This window comes from Arvicola amphibius, chromosome 5 (assembly GCF_903992535.2).
Source record: "Arvicola amphibius chromosome 5, mArvAmp1.2, whole genome shotgun sequence".
Taxonomy (NCBI): Eukaryota; Metazoa; Chordata; class Mammalia; order Rodentia; family Cricetidae; genus Arvicola; species Arvicola amphibius.
In genome coordinates this window covers 141,965,368-141,981,883 of record NC_052051.1, presented here as the reverse complement: position 1 = coordinate 141,981,883, position 16,516 = coordinate 141,965,368, and the positions used below count along the sequence as shown (strand labels likewise).

General features: G+C 47.4%; 1 protein-coding gene across 4 annotated transcripts in view; it reads right to left on the bottom strand.

The window, feature by feature from the left end:
- Ldlrad4 (low density lipoprotein receptor class A domain containing 4) overlaps positions 1-11,456 on the bottom strand; it is a 334,133-nt gene extending 322,677 nt beyond the window's left edge. The window contains exon 1 of one of the 4 annotated variants that reach the window (XM_038329205.1): positions 11,201-11,456. The gene's annotated coding sequence lies outside the window, so the exon portion shown is untranslated. Of the gene's footprint in view, positions 1-8,545; positions 8,565-10,412; positions 10,750-11,200 lie in introns of those variants that run through there. The other 3 variants (XM_038329204.1, XM_038329209.1, XM_038329208.1) reach the window with 3 other exon arrangements.
- Between the last annotated feature and the right edge of the window lie 5,060 nt (positions 11,457-16,516).

Genomic DNA, 16,516 nt, shown 5'->3' with positions numbered 1-16,516 from the left:
AACTGGATACAGCCGAGTGTGGTGGCATCTCCTTTAATGCGCTCAAGAGGCAGAAGCAGATGGATCTCTGTGAGTTTGAGGCCAGCCTGGTTTACAGAGTGAGTTCCATGACAACAAAGGTAACAGAGAAACCCTGACTCGAAAAACCAAACAAACAAAAACATGATTTTCTTGAACTGATGCACTATGCAGAGCTAATTATAACTGTATGTCTTAGTTAGGGTTACTATTGCTACGATAAAACACCACAAACAAAAGCCTAGTTGTAGAGTGATGTAGGATTCCCCTCCGTATGCTGTGAATACCATTGGTTAATAAAGAAACTGTCTTAGGCCTGTGCAAGGAGTAGAGGTAGGCAGGGGAAACTAGGCTGAATGCTGGGAGATGGGAAGGCAGAGTCAGAGAGAAGCCATGTAGCCCTGCCGGAGACAGATGCCAAAACTTTAGCCGGTAAACCACAGCCACGTGGTGATACACAGATTAATGGAGATGGGTTAAATTAATATGTAAGAGTTAGCCAATAAGAAGCTAGACCTAATGGGCTAAGCAGTGATTTAATTAATACAGTTTCTGTGTGGTTATTTCAGTTTCTGGACAGCCAGGAGACAAACAAGCTGCCTCCTCCTACAGTAGAGGAAAGTGTTTGTTTTGGCTTACACTTCCATATCCATAGTCCATCACTGAAGGAAGTCAGGGCAGGAACTCAAACAGGGCAGGAACCTGGAGACAGGAGTTGATGCAAAGGTCACAGAGGGGTTCTGCTTACTGGCCTGTTCATCATGGCTTGTTCAAACTGCTTTTTTATAGAAGTCAGGACCACCAGCCCAGGGATGGTGCCATCCACAACAGGGTGGGCTCTCCCCCATCAATCACTAATTAAGAAAATGCCCTATAGCCAGATCTTTGGGGACATTTTTTTCAGTTGAGGCTCCCTCCTTTCAAATGACTCTAGCCTGTGTCATGCTGACATAAAACTAGCCAGCACACTGTATACATACTTTTTTTTAAAAATTCTTTTCAGATGAAAAATATTTGAAACACAGAACCACACCACTTTAAAAAAAAAAAGATTATGTCATAATCCAAACACCAATAAGACGAAAGCTAAGCATGATTAGGGTGGGGCAACAATTTTAATAGCCAAAGTTGCAGAAAAGCAAATATCCAGCCAAGCCAACTGAGAGTCAACACCACCTTGGACATCCTGCAGCTAACATATCCAAAAGGCACCCAGGCAGCCAATCTCTGTGCAGCCAAGAACAAACAAATAAAAAGCAGCTCCAGGCAGCCGTACACAAGGGAAGGTTACACCCATGTAACCTTCAGACACTTGGATACTGAGTAAATGTTCTAGTACCTATCCAGCACACAGCTTCACGGCAACCACATCTACCAAAAAGTGGTACCATTTGTAAACACAGAACCACCATGGGCTCCAGAACATGCCAAGGGACTGTACTAGCCAGGTCTCTGGAATGGCCATCACCCCATTAATGAGATGCCATCGCTAAGATCTTGGTACTATGCACACTGCCCACTCCCCATGAGAGCAGGTATATACCTCGGGAAGGTAATGGCACTCACTGTGCCTCTGGACACACAGAAGAACCTGCCCTGAGGTCCAACGCTCAGGTAGATGGTGCAGAGTGACTTCAGGAACAGACGTCCACCCTAGCTGCATTGCAATCTGTCCTTACCATGCCTGTGTCCCTGTTGAACACTCCTAGGAAGGCTTCACTCAAAACAGAACTGCTTGCGCAATCCCAAGAACCCTGCCTACTGCCCCCAACATGCACCCACAGAACAGATGGACGCCTTGCACTGTATACAAGTTCCCCCACGTCAGGAATGAAGGTGCCTATGAAGATAGCTACAGCCCTGGAAGAGTGACCCCTTCTTCCTGCATCCTCCAACTGCTTCAAACAGTCTGCACCTGTTGCTTTTCTATAAAAGACTGACTTTTATTAAACATGATTTTCATTTCTCTCAAGATTTAGGAGCCAGCAGTGTGGGAGGCAAGGCTTTGTTGGGTAGCATACAGGTCTGGAAGGGTTGAGACCTTCGTTGACATGTACGAGTACAGAGAGCATGACGTGCCTCAGCGGAGGACACAAACATCTAGCACAGAGAAGCAACCACTTAATCAGCTCGGCATTTAACTGCAAGTATTGCCCTGCAAAGGACCCAGGTTCAGTTTCTAGAGCCCAAGGAGGTTGGCTCACAACCTCCTGTAACTCCAACTCAAGGAATCGACTGTCACCTTCTTCTGGACCTCAAGAGCACCTGCACATATGGGAACATACCCACAAACAGACACACATATACAATATTAAACACACATATACAATATTTTCTGAAAGATTCCTAAAGGCGAATCGTATATACTCATCATAAGAAATATTTTAGAACAATGTTTAAACCACATTAAAATGTTCATGGTTGAATAACAATGTTTCAAAAGAAAAGGATATATAAATTTTGTATGTGATCTTACAACCAATCGATACGATTCTATATATAAGTTTATACCCAGTCAATAAACTGAACAGAATCAGCTAAACTGCTTGTACTGATCAGCTCTAGAGATGGTAGAGCCATGGGCAATTTCAATAAATTTTCTTTTCCTTCTTTCTTTCTGTATTTCCTATTTTCAGTAGTAAATGAATAGGAGGAAAAAAATCTTATTTCTGCCCAGCTATTAACAGATACAGCTACGCTTGGACAGGCCCAGGTTCTGGGTACCCACAGTGTTACAGATACAAGGAAGACAGAACCTAGACCAGGATAGTCATTGAGAGACCTCATCTCCCCAAACAGAACCTTTCAGACCAGCCTGTGGACCGACCCAACAAAAGGTCCAACATGCCCCGCAATGAGTGGTGCCATGATGCATTTTTGTATAGGAGATGGCACACAATCCAGACAATAGCCCCAAAGAATGCTAGATATTGAGCTTAGAAGCTGTCCTTTGCTGTCCTATGGCCATGAGAAGGTACCCAAACAGAATAAGGGCCCAATTTTCTATGCATCTCTCAGATCTTACCTCTTCCTATAATCTCAAACCTACATGGACTCTGTGTGGGTCCCAAGATGCACAAGTGTTCACAAGGAGCATATGTGTATCTCTGCGTGGCTAACTAATTGATGCCCTGTGGTGCCAAGTCCAGAATCTTCAAGATGTGTTTTCAAGTTTCTTCATATGTGAGCCAAAGGGAGAAGCATGGTACTCAGTGATCCTAAAGAGACACTTTGAAGTCTTCCAGCCTCCCCTCCGCCCCACACACTCTTCTGTGGGCCGGTTTTATCCCTAGGAAGTGGGCAGTCACGCTTCTCCAGCCCGCTGTGGAAAGGGAAATGCATATAGTTTTGAAGGACAAGGAAAAGCACTCGGCTGGGTTGTGCTTTGCTTTTCTTTTAAGGAATTGAAGGAGTAAACTAACAAACACAAAGCTGCTGGTGGCCCAGTTCTCAAAACTGAGGCTCTCACCACAGACCAGAGAGCAGAGAGTGGAATCAGAACAGGGAGAGAAGTGAGGAAACACCACGTGGGAGAGGGGGTAGATGCGAGGACCCGAACTGGCTAGAATCTTACTGAGGCCTACACAGAGACAAGTAGAGAAATGGCACCCTGATGTGGGATTCCCCTCGGTACACTGTGAACATATTTTATTACCATTGGCCTATGGCAGGGCAGAATATAGGCAGGTGGGAAAACTAAACTGAATGCAGGGAGAAAGAAGGCGGAGTCAGAGAGACGCCATGTAGCTGCCAAAGGAGATAGATGCCAGAACCTTACTGGTAAGCAACAACCTTGTGGCGATACACAGATGAATAGAAATGGGTTGATTTAAGATATAAGAGCTAGCAACATCTTTAGTCATTTAGTCATTTGCATTTAGAGAAATGCAAATCAAAACGACTGAGATTCCACCTTATATCTGTAAGAGTGGCCAAGATCAAAAACACTGATGACAACTTATGCTGGAGAGGTTGTGGGGAAAAGGGAACTCTCCTGCATTGCTGGTGGGAGTGCAAGCTGGTACAACCCCTTTGGTTATCAGTATGGCGATTTCTTAGAATATTAGGAAACAACGTTTCTCAAGACCCAGCAATAACACTTTTGGGTATATATACAAAGGATGCTCAACCTTATGCCACAAGGACATGTGTTCAACTCTGTTCATAGCAGCATTGTTTGTCATAGCCAGAACCTGGAAACAACCTAAATGCCCCTCAACCAAAGAATGGATAAGGAAAATGTGGTACATTTTACACAATGGAGTACTACACAGCAGGAAAAAAATAATGACATCTTGAAATTTACAGGCAAATGGATGGAGCTAGAAAACATTATACTGAGTGAGGTAACTCAGATCCAGAAAGACAAATATTGATTGAGGAGGGTCATCTGTCTACTGTCATTTGTTAATAAAGACACTGCCTTGGCCCTTTAGTAGGACAGAAAATTAGGTAGGTGGAGTAGACAGAACAGAATTGTGGGAGAAAGAAAGCAGAGTCAGGCAGTCGCCATAGTCAGTCGCCATGCTTCTCCTCTCCAAGACAGACGCAGGTTAAGATCTCTCCTGGTATGCGACCACCTCGTGGTACTACACAGATTACTAAATATGGGTTAAAGCAAGATGTGAGAATTAGCCAATAAGAGGCTGAAACTAATGGACCAGGCAGTGTTTAAATGAATACAGTTTCCGTGTAATTATTTTGGGTAAAGCTAAGCCTACAGGAGCCGGGCGGCGGAACGCAGCCCGCCGCTCCTTCTTCAAAATAGCATATGTACTCACTCATAAGTAGTTTTTAAACATAAAGCAAAGAAAACCAGCCTGCAAATCACAATCCCAGAGAACCTAGACAACAAAGAGTACCCTAAGAGAGACATACATGGTCTAATCTACATGGGAAGTAGAAAAAGACAAGATCTTCTGAGTAAATGGGGAGCATGGGGACCATGGGAGGGGGTTGAAGGGGAGAGGAGAAGAAGGGAGGGGAGCAGAGAAAAATGTATAACTCAACAAAATCAATTTTAAAAAGATGTAGGAGGTAGCTAGGAATATACCTGAGCCATTGGTCAAACAGTGCTGTAATTAATATAGTTCCTATGTGATTATTCATGTCTGGGTGGCCGGGAAACAAACGCACAGTCTCTGTTTACAGCACCTATTCCTTCTCAAACTCATATGACCTCTGAAGAAGAATGTGTGGCCTGTCTGTGTAGCCCTTTTCCAAAGTATCAAAGCCACACATCTCTTGGCCAGATGGCCTGAGCTGTTCAGGACTCCGGTTTTTTGTTTACTATTTTGTATGACTTTGGATAACTTCTTGACATGGGTCTGTGCAACGTGAATGTCAGCTGTGTGTGTCACGGAACTTCTGTGAAGATCACATTAGCCAATACATGTGCAACTCTAAGAAGAGCATCCAGCAGAGAACACATGCCCATAAGTGGCATTCCTGCCACTGTGCTCTGACTGAGTGTCAGGGTCCATACAGGTCTGCCCAGGTTCAAGGAGCCTTTCAGAAAGCAGCCCTCTGGCCTTAGACGGTGAGATTCTACTATAGAAATAACTACCCCAACTCAGGGCACAGGGTGCCAGACCCTGGGGCCACACACAATAGGAACAATGCTCTGTTATGCCTCCCCAGTAACTGCCTATATCTGGAGAGAAGTGGCCCGCAAGCACACAGAAACCAGCAGTTTGGCAGGAAGCCTGCATTCTGCAAACCCCAAGGGCAGGAAGTCCACACACACCAAAGGGTCCCCACCACACCCTGTGAGAAGGAAGGGCCAGCCAGAGTGGATGGGATGGGTTGTTTCCTCTTCAAAGTAAAGCTTTGAAGAGACGCTCCAGGGCAGTCAGAAGCAAGGTGGCTAAGGGCACACACATGTTTCTCACACCCACCCAATTCCTGACCTTAATGTCACTTAATAAGGCAGGCCTGGAGTCCTATCTGCAAGCAGAATTGCAAATCACTTGGCTGGGGCTCCGCGTGTGAGGTGGCTTTGTAATATGCGCAGTGTGTCCACTAACGACTAGAGCGAGACCATTAAGTTCATTACACCTGTCACTCTGCCAGCTGAGTCGCCAAACTGCCATGATAAAAGTACATTATGGCCAAGGAGTGCCACCCAACCCCCTCCCAGACAGCGTACACCCATCGACAGCAGGCAATTTGTTCTTGGTGTCTGTACCTGCATAAAGAACACAACTGTAAACAGCTTGGAACATGGATGTGGAAGACCTCGGGCTCTGAGCAGCTAAGCATGCTTCACTTTCCTGGGAAGAAGAACATGGCTATAGACCAAGATGAAGACAGAGACGGACAGCCTAGTAAAAAAAAACACAGTAAGGAAGGACCGAGATTTGTTAAGCAGATTCTGCTGAACAACCCAAAAGGGGTGAGAGGCACACCCTTTTCACCTCTCAACCAAGTTCCAGCACTCCAGGCAGCAGACAAGACCTTCTGGGCAGCTGCACCTCCCACCAGGCCTCAGGAGCAGCACATAGCCAGCTGGGCTGCACAGTGGGTTTGCAGTGCAAGCGTGGTGCAGACAGCAGTAATTTATTTATCCCTGTCATGTAACATTAACAATCTGTCTGGAGCTTGGCAAGCACCAACTTGCACTGTCATATAAACTGTCTGACAAACTTAAAAGTTTCATAAATGCTTCTCTTTAACCAACAGACAACAAAGCATCATTTAAAAAAAATAGTTGTTATCTTTTCTGTCCCATCTCTTCCTTTTTCAAAAACTAAGGGAGAACAAGAAAGAAAATCAGCCACCAAAGAACCCACCCAGTCAGAAGTGACCTGTCACTGATCTCCACTACCTCACAGGTTTCCCAATACCAAGTAACCAAATGAATGGGGTTCGGGGGGAGCAATATGGGGTCAGCTGTGAGGGTGCCAGGGTACTGAAGAAAACTCTGCAAAACAAAAATATCGTCATTAAAAATTAATAAAGGGTGTGGACATCCAGCCCCCACCTCGCTCCACTCATGGGAATTTGAGCCAGACATTCTGCGTCCTCGTTAAGTGGAAGCTGGCAGGCTGTCAGGGTTTTAGTGGGTTCTGGGAATGCCAATATATTAACCAGAAGACTTTTTGCATACCCTTCAGAGTTTTTATTCTAGAAAAGTCAACCATTTGGCACAGTGGAGCCTTATTTTTGTCCAGGAAAGCTCTCAGCTGCCAATCAAGGGAGAAATTACAGCTCCGTTCTTCATAATTTCCAAGACCTAACTGGAAAACAAGCTTGGTGGAGAGAAACAGCTTAAAAAGGCCAAAGCACCATTTTTTGGAGGAATTCAAAGAAAAGCAATTCATATTTAAATCAAATGGATATGTATCAAAACAGACATTATTCTCAAGTCTTCCTGCAACAGAGGAAAACCAATATTAATTGGAAATTTGAACCCAATAGAATCCATAACCATGAACAGTACAGGCGCTTGCTTATTTCCTTTTGTTGCCAAACATGAACACAAGCAATGGCATACGTGTACACATGAGCCACATGCACACACACATGTGTGCATACACACACACACACATACACACACACACACACACAATCTCCCCCGAAAGTGGCAGGTCTTGGGGGTTATAAAATTCAAATCGTATTCAGAATTCCTGTTCCTATTTTGTGGGGTAAGAGCATGCATGTGTATGTGTTTATGTGTGTACACACGCATGTGCGGACGAGAGGTCAACATCGGGTCTTTTTCAATCTCTCTCCACTGTACTTTTTGAGTCAGGGTCCTTCACTGAACCTGGAGCTCACCAAATCATCTAGATTGAATGGTTAGCAAGCTCCAAGTATCCACTCATCTCTGAACCTTCAGCACTGGCTTCTACATGGGCACCAGGGATCTTAACTCGGGTCCTGGTACTTGCGTGCCAAATACCTGACTGACTGAGCCATCTCCCCAGGCCCTGTTTTCTTATTTTAAAACTCACAATTCTCTTCTCGTATACAATCATAATATAGGTCAAGATGTAATTCCCATTTAACGCAGCCCATGATGGCAGAAAGTAACTTTGACACCAGAGAAATAATGGCTTCTGAGAGGTTTTTCTACCAAAAAGGACTAAGGACACAGAGAACAAGTGAGCCAAGGACAGATGGGGGGACAGAGAGGAGGGAAGGGAAACATAGGAACACGGCAGTTGGCCACTACTAACAGCTACTACCCATGTCCACGCGAATCATGTTGAGTAACGCCAACATTTTCCAGATTAAAATGCTACACACTCCTGTTACTTCCCTGCTGTCGCCTTCAACTCTGACCCCAAAGGAGACATGTATGCTGGAGACTCCACACGCCCAGTCACAGTAGAAAGGAAAGAGGAGACATAACCAGGGGTTCTATAAAGATTTAGCCAATCTACGCGCTTTCAGGTATTCCTGCTCAGAATCCTACCGGTTTGGGCTTTATATGACGACATAGGACAATCCTACAAACCACTATAAAGTGACTGACAATGTGGGGTACATGCACAGGGATCCAGAGTTTGGGGTCTTTACTTACCAGCCAGCCAAAAACTACCCACAGGGAGCAAAAGTCATCCTTCCCTCTCTTTGCTTCCCTGCCAGATGAGGAATCCACCCCTCCAGCAACCCGGATAAAAAAACAGACAGTGACCCATGAGCTACAGGGCTGCTCTGCCAGGCTGTTAAGTCAAGCAAAACTACAGCACAGACCCAAGCTGTAAACACCTCTGCAGACGGGTCCTTGCTCTCAACACGCCAGGCAAGAAAACTATTCTTAGAACAGTTAGCAGTTGGGGGAAAACAAATATTTGCCTATGGATGTCTATATTCTAACGGTGAACGGCAGGGAAAGGGCTGTGGAGCCTCAAATGCTGTGCCAACAGATGGCCACGGAATCACTCGAGAGGCACTGGCACTGGCTGGGCGCCACTGCAGGACCATGGTCGTGAAAAGCAAGCACCCAAAAGGACTCAAAGATAGCCATAACTACCTGCTGGCAAGAGTCTGCTCCAACACAAATACAAACTTACAGGAACTGGAACCAGAGACATGGGCAGTGAGCTCTTCCAAGGGTAAGAGCAGAATGCTAAGACACTAGAGGGCTTTGTTGTTGTAGGAGCTGTTGTTGTTGTTGTTGTTTAGACAAGGGGAATGGTAGCTACAATTCCATTACAGTAGTCCCAGCTCCAATTCTTAACTGTGTTCTACATTCATAGTAAAGTTGTCTCTTAAAGAACTAAGCTTCCGCAGGGATGGCAGAAAACAAATATTAAATTTCAATAAATACATGTATGTGGATAATATTCAGACCCATTTATTGTCCATGTCATGATTCAAATTTGGTGTCATTCCTTCGCAGAACATATATTATTCTATATTCCAAAAGGAATGTGCAAAGGCAGAGTCACGATGCCAGTAAGCCGAATTTACACTCGAAGACTGTAGCTTCTCTCATACAAAATGCGGGCCTGGCTTGGCGTGTGTATTCTTCATAGAACCTTCCGTGAAAACCAACACACAGTCCTGAAGGCCCCGGTTAACTAGAGATAGGAGGATAAAGTATGGGGACACCCAAACTAATAGAAAGAGCCATTGTCAGTGAGCTTGGTAATGCTAAGCCAGCATAGGCCCCGACTTTTTGTACCTGGTACTAGGACTGAAAGCCAGGACCTCAGCATCCTAGGAAAGCCAGCTGCGGGGGAACATTACCTCCCCACTGCAGCACTCTACTTGGAAGGTCCAGCAGGACTCACCATCTCTATCCGGGTCTACCTCTAACACAGTTCTTGAGAGTCACACTCCAATGTGAACGCACAGAAGGTCACCAATAAATACCACAGTCATAATTAATTCTAACTTTTAGTGAGGAGTTTCAGGGATGGCAAGGTGGCAAAATAATTAGAGAAGAAGGGGGGAAAAAACAAAGAAAACAGACACAGAGGAAAAGAAAAGCCAATCAAAATAATCCGTTCGAGCTCATTAAGAGTCTTTGTGGGAAAACAGAACACTTTGCTGACTGATGTGGCCACTGACACTCAGCAATCACTCCTGTGCTGGGGCAGAAACTAGGAAGCCCCACTTGTTTTAACGAGTTTCTTGCTGTCCTGACTGGCCAATGCAATGACTCTCCAGGTAACCCGGAACAGACACGCCTGGTGTGGGCTCTTGGAATGACACCCACCCACCATGCACCCCTGTAGTCCTGAAACCTCTGCACACCAAGAGCTCTCCAATTAAAAAAAGAAAAAGAAAAAGAAAGAAAGAAAGAAAGAAAGAAAGAAAGAAAGAAAGAAAGAAAGAAAGAAAGAAAGACAAAAGTTTAAAAACAAGCAAGCAAATGCTCTCTGTGGCACCACCGCGAGTTAACGCACAGAGAGCCTACTGTCTCCCAGCCCGGTACTCACAGGGCGCGCCCCCAGCCGTGCCCAGACGGCACGCCGGGCAGGGGTCCCGGGAAGCCTCCTCCAGCCTGTGGAGCGCAGAGCCCACAACAAAGGCAAGTGCAGAGCCCGGCTGGGTGCTCTTCGCTTCCTGTTTATTCCACCGTGAGGGTCAAAGAGAAATTCAACACACGCCTGCTTCCTCCCGGCCCGGAGACCCAGCCTAAGTGTAACAGCAGCCGCCCCAGACAATCGACTTTGCCAACCAATGCCAGGAGCCCCGGGCAGCCCGCGGCCGACGTCAAAGAGCGCGGGAGGGGGTGGGGGGACCCGGGGAGACAGTCTGAAGGCTGGGAAGCCTGGAACCCTAGAGCCGGGGCGCAAGGTGCAGGGGGAGGCTCCCGCGCCGCCTTCTCGCTGCTGACCTCCAGCCCCCCACGACTGCAGCAGTTCGCACACAGGCCTAGGAGCGTCGCCGCCTGGGGCACGCACCCCCGCGCCCACCCGGACCGCTGGGCACTGCTGGCTGAAGCAGCTTCAGCGGGACACTCTACAACACCGGGTCCCGGTCGGCAAGACTCTGCCAGCCGGGCGCTCCGAGGATGGCCAAGCGTCCCCGGCCGCCCTCCGCGCCCACCCGCGGCACTGCCTCGCAGACCTGGTGCGCGGGTCTCGGGGACGCCAGGGCTGGCAGGGCAGCGGTCGCCGGCGCTGGCTGGCGGGCATCCCGGTCCTTTGCCCGCCCCCTCCTCCCGGCTCTGCTCAGAGGTGAACTCCGGCCAGACGCAGAGACCGCGGCGGGCGGCACTCACCTGCAGCAGCCCCTAGGTGGGCGAGCGGGACCGCCCACCGTGCAGTTCGGCCACCGGCCCTGCGGGCTGCGGGGGAGGGGCAGCGCTCCGGGTGGCGCGACACGGCGCGGCGTGGCTCTTTAAGAGGGACCTGCCACCGGGCTCCCGGAGCTCCCCGCCCCCCTTTCGCCTTCTCAGGACTTGCAGCCTGTCTGGCGGCCGCCGCGGCTCCTCCCCGGCTCGCTGGGGATCCCCGCCGGCTGACGGGAGGGAGGGAGGGAGAGCGCCGGTGCTGTCGGGCTGGGGGCCGGGTCCCGCCACCGCCACCGCCACCGCGCCGAGGCCGGGTCTGTCTCAACTCAGCCTCGGCCGCTCCTCCCCCGACTCTGCGGCGGGGACCCGGCGCGCGGCCAGACGGCGGGGGCGGGGGGCGCCGCCGGGGATGCGGCCCCGCCCAGGTGCACACCCGGTGCCCCCCAGGCTGCAGGACCCGAACTCTCGGGGGCGGTCAGCGTACACCCGGGATCCTGAGCCCGGTAAAAAGAGCCTAGAACTGGGGTGAGAGGGGAGCGCTCGCTGAGGGTAGGCCACGGGCGGTTTGGGAAGGGGGGCACCTACTGCCTCTTGGGTTGTAGATGCCCACCCACAGTGGAACTTGATCCACGGCTCTCTTGGGCACACAGTAGGACTACAGGACAGTTAGTGGGAATGGTTAAGCGTCTGGGAGCCCCCTCCTCCAGGCTGGAGCGAATCTCCCGGACTCCCTGGTATCATGCCCTCTTCTAGGGAAATGCGTCTGGACTGCCCAGCTGGGTGGATCCTTCCTCTAGGAGCTATGACCTTTTTGCCCTTGAAGAAAGACCTCCAATTCCTATGAAAACTGGGACAGGACCTCCACTGGAGCGCAGACAATAGGTCATCGGTTCTCCAGAAGTACCAGCACAGACACTGGTCTACCCAGCCATGTTTGATGGAGATTGATTGCTGCCACGGCCAATTTTATTGCAGTCAACACAATTAGAGAGTCGGAGTTCCTCTCTGCCAAAATTCTCCTCCCTGCAGACCGTTAAGACACATGAACCCAGGTTTCAGGTTGGTCTAACAGAGACGGAAATTTAAAGGAGTAACCGTTTCCAACTCTCCCCCACTCCCACCTCAGACTTCAAGGATGGCGGAGAAATGACTGTTTTTGAAATCTGCCGTTAATGTATCAGTGACTTTTCCATTCGTGGAATATTCGTTCAGTTTTTCTTATGTCTTCAGTTCTGCTCAGCCATCAAAGCTATCCATCAGAGTTTGTATGTGATCTAGTAATGGCCACCACAATGGAGAATTGTGTATGAAGCATTTCTCACAGGTTGCTTTTATTTAATCCCCACAGGGACAGCGAACTAGCTCTTCTCCACTTTACAAATGACGAAGTTGAGGCTGTGAAACATTTGATGATGTACCCCCAACCACAAAGATAAAGGTTTAGCGTTGCTGACTGGCAGCATCCAACACAGGGTGTTGAATCCCCGTACCATACTGCCACCTACCTACAGCAACTTTCACATCCAGTTCTGTTCGGCTCAGCCCACGCACAGCTGAGACAGACATACTGCTTACAATGCCCAGCACTGTGCTGGCTCCCAGGTGGGGATGCTCGGGTCCCAGATAATACAGGCGCACTATGGGGGAGAAGGGGCTTGGACGCCAGCTGTTCAGCCAACCGTTTTTGTTTTCCGTTTCAGCTGTTGATGCTCACATCCTTACACGTGTGTACAGCACGTTACAGTCATGGGAAAACTGGAAGTATTGAGATGGTTAGCTGTAGGTAAAAATTCATCACGGTTGGGTTAGTTTCGGTTAGCTTCATCTCGGTCATGCGCGCCCACTCCTCTGGACCCCAGAGCTCAGGCGGGAACTTAGGAAAGCAGGGAGCCTTGTTCTGCTGTCTGAGGAGAACGGATATTCCTAGTCACAGAACAAAATACTAAGGACTCAAAAGATTTGGGACAATGGATGGAGCCTAGCAATGGGAAAGACAAACAATATTGAAAGATGATATCAATAAAATATTGAAAGATGAATAGAAATAAAATGAAATGTTTTTTTTTCCAGGAAAAGGAAGTGAAGGAGGGGGACATCTTTCTCATTGTTGATCCATTGCAGTTTATCTTGTGTTGATTAGCCCTGCCTATATCTAGTCCATACAAGGTTACTATCCCATCATCTAAAGAGATAAAAATAGGAAAAAAAGATGAGCAATTGATTTAAAAAAAAAAAAAGATCTAAGGGCCCCACGTGACCAGAGAAGATGGATGTGAGTGAGAGAATATGATTCTGTTATTCAGAGCTCATGCATAACATTTAAATGAAACTTAAGCTGTCCAAAATAACCCAGCCTACTCGTTGTGCTTTTTAAACCGGAGAAAAGGCGATAGACAGAGCTGCATTGTGGGTAACTTCAGTCCTGGGGAGGTAAGTCTAGACACTCAGAACCAGAACCTGTGGATGAACAAGTCCAGGAGAGCACGGCCTGCCCCTTGTGTCTCAATATCAGGGTTTCACCTTGCGGCCCAGGATGGCCAGGCCTCAGAGAGCAAACCATAAACTGGAGATGGTCCATCTTGGGATGTTATATGCTGGCCATCTGCACACACATACCACTCTGGCATGTGCCTGCCTCTGTGCTTCAGGCTACACACACCCACAAGATCCTCTGTCTTCAGAATTAGCTTTAAAGTCACAAGAGATGGCAAAGGACCCCTTCCGATTTCAGCCTTGTACAATGAATGCCTCCCCCCTTAGTTGGGATAAAACCTACACAGTTTTTTTGTTTTGTTGTTGTTCTTGTTTGGAGACAGACAGAAGAAGAGAGAAGGGGGAAAAATAAATCATTGCCTCAAAGATGGTCCATCTAAGCCTGTTGTTGGGTTGGGGTTTTTGTGTGTGTGTGTGTGTGTGTGTGTGTGTGTGTGTGTGTGTGTGTGTTGTTTTACTTTTGGGTCTTCAGGGGCCCACCACCCAGCTCCCAAATAAATACACACACGGAGTTTTATGAATGCCCGGCATTTGCTTGACTTGTTTCTAGCCAGAAGCATAAAACAATGCAACACATCTTTGCATCATTAAACAAATGTTCCAGAGCATAAATTAATGCAGCACATCTTAAAATAATATTCCACAACATAAACCCACTTATGTATGGCATCTAGGCAACATTAGCAAAGGGATGAAAATCTTCCTAAGTGATTTGCCACTTACAAATGAACATTCCAGTACTGAGAATTTGTTAGGTCCTCCTCAGAGCTCTGTATCTTCTCCGTCCGTCAGGGCCAGAGCTGCCTCCTTTGGTGCCAGCCTAGCCATGTGGGATCTGTGTTCTTGGAACTCCTTCCTAATGAGCTCTAAGGTCAGTCGTGGAGACCAGGAGAGAAAGTTGTGTGATATTTGGAAGGAACAGGTACAGTGTGGTTCTTTGTGAAGCCCCTTCTCTCCCCCTTGACTTGCCATCCCTGGGTCTCCATCAGGTACTCATCCTCTGTGTCACCGAGTCCTAATAGGGTGTAGGGAGTGCTATTATAAAGGTTCTCAGCCTTTCGTCTGGATCTTCGGCATCACTGAAGTTGAACAGACAAAAGACAGCCCAGGTTTGTCTGTCTTTGTAGCTCCACATTGTGCCCCTGCCCCAACCAACTTCACAGTTTCTCAGCCCAGCCACCAGCTCGTACCCTCCCTCTGCAAACCCAGTCCCCATCCAGCACAAAGGTCCAGCTTTTCTGGTCAAACCCTGACGGAATAATGCCACTGTGTGCCTCGCTCCTGCCTTGGCTGAAGACTGGGTGGAGTCTGCCTCTCTCTGCGTAGTTCTCCTGATGAAAGGATGGCCCATCAAAAATGGTGAGCTATTTGAACAGTTGCCTAACAACGAATAATTCTAAATGGCCAATAAGCACATGGAAACGCGCCCAACTTTCATGGAGCTCATGAAAAAAAATTCCCAACTGAAAAAGATAAAATTCCAAAAACTGACATCTCTAAATGTTACATTGGTTGGGGTCCATCAAAATTTGTGTGCCTGGAAGTTCCTCTTCCAGGGCAGGACAAGAGACGTGAATGCAGAGGACCAAGAAAGGACAAGAGCAAGAAACTTTCTACCAGTCTAAAATGCAAAAGAAAAAACTGAAAACAACCCCACTGCCCCAAGTGCATGAAGGATAGAGTTCTAGGTGTGTTCATATACTCAAAGATGAAGTGCAGCTTAATTTAGAGTCTGACAGACACAGTATAAATGAATATCACAAACATTTGTTTGACTCACAGAAGACAAGCCAGAAACATAGTACTGTGGTTTCATCTTATTTATATATTGTGACAAAGTGTAAGAAGCTAGTTGTTGGTGACAGAAATTAGAACACTGGGGGCCACAGAGATGGCTCAATGGTTAAGAGCACTTGCTGCCCTTGCAGAGGACCGGGCGTTCAGTTCCCAGCAACCACAAGGTGACTCACAACAGTCTGCAACTCTGTCACAGGGAGGATCCAGTGCCCCCTTCTGGCCTCCTCAGGCACTGCATGTACACAGTGCACAAGGGTATATGTGCATCTAAAACTTCAGTAGTTGCATACTTAAAATTGGGAGGGGAAGGTAATATGTGTGTGTTGTAATAAAATTTGCTTCACAACACAAAACTCAAGAACCACATGTTTTGTTTAATTTAGTCTTGAGTTATAAGTTGTCCATCAGTTAAAATGGCAATTAGGATAAATATGTGAAGTAAAACATATAAAGTGTGAACCCGGTGGTGGTGGCACACGCTTTTAATCACAGCACTAGGGAGGCAGAGACAGGCAGATCTCTGTGAGTTAGAGGTCAGCCTGGTCTACAGGAGCTAGTTCCAGGACAGGCTCCAAAGCTACAGAGAAACCTTGTCTTGGGGGAAAGGATAAAAAATATAAAGTGTCTACCATAAAGAAAAATGTCAGTGTTGCACATATGTATGTATAGGCTGGGAATCATATTTCATTAATACTATTATATCAACCGCCAGAGATTATATAGCTTGTAAACTGGAAAGAAGAATGTATTTCTAGCAGCTCTGGAGGCATGGAAGTTCAAGATGACCGTACCAGCAGATGCAATGTCTACTGATAGCCTGTTTATCACACACGGCACTTTCTGTGTCTTCATGGAGTAGAAAAGGCAAAGAGAAATTGGCTCCTTCTGCCCAGCCTGCTATAAGGACAGTCATGCCATTTGAGAGCAGAGTCCTCAAAGCCTGACCACTTCTGCAATGGCTCCTCCTAGCATCATCACACTGGGAATTAAAATTCCATTTTAATTCTAAAATTT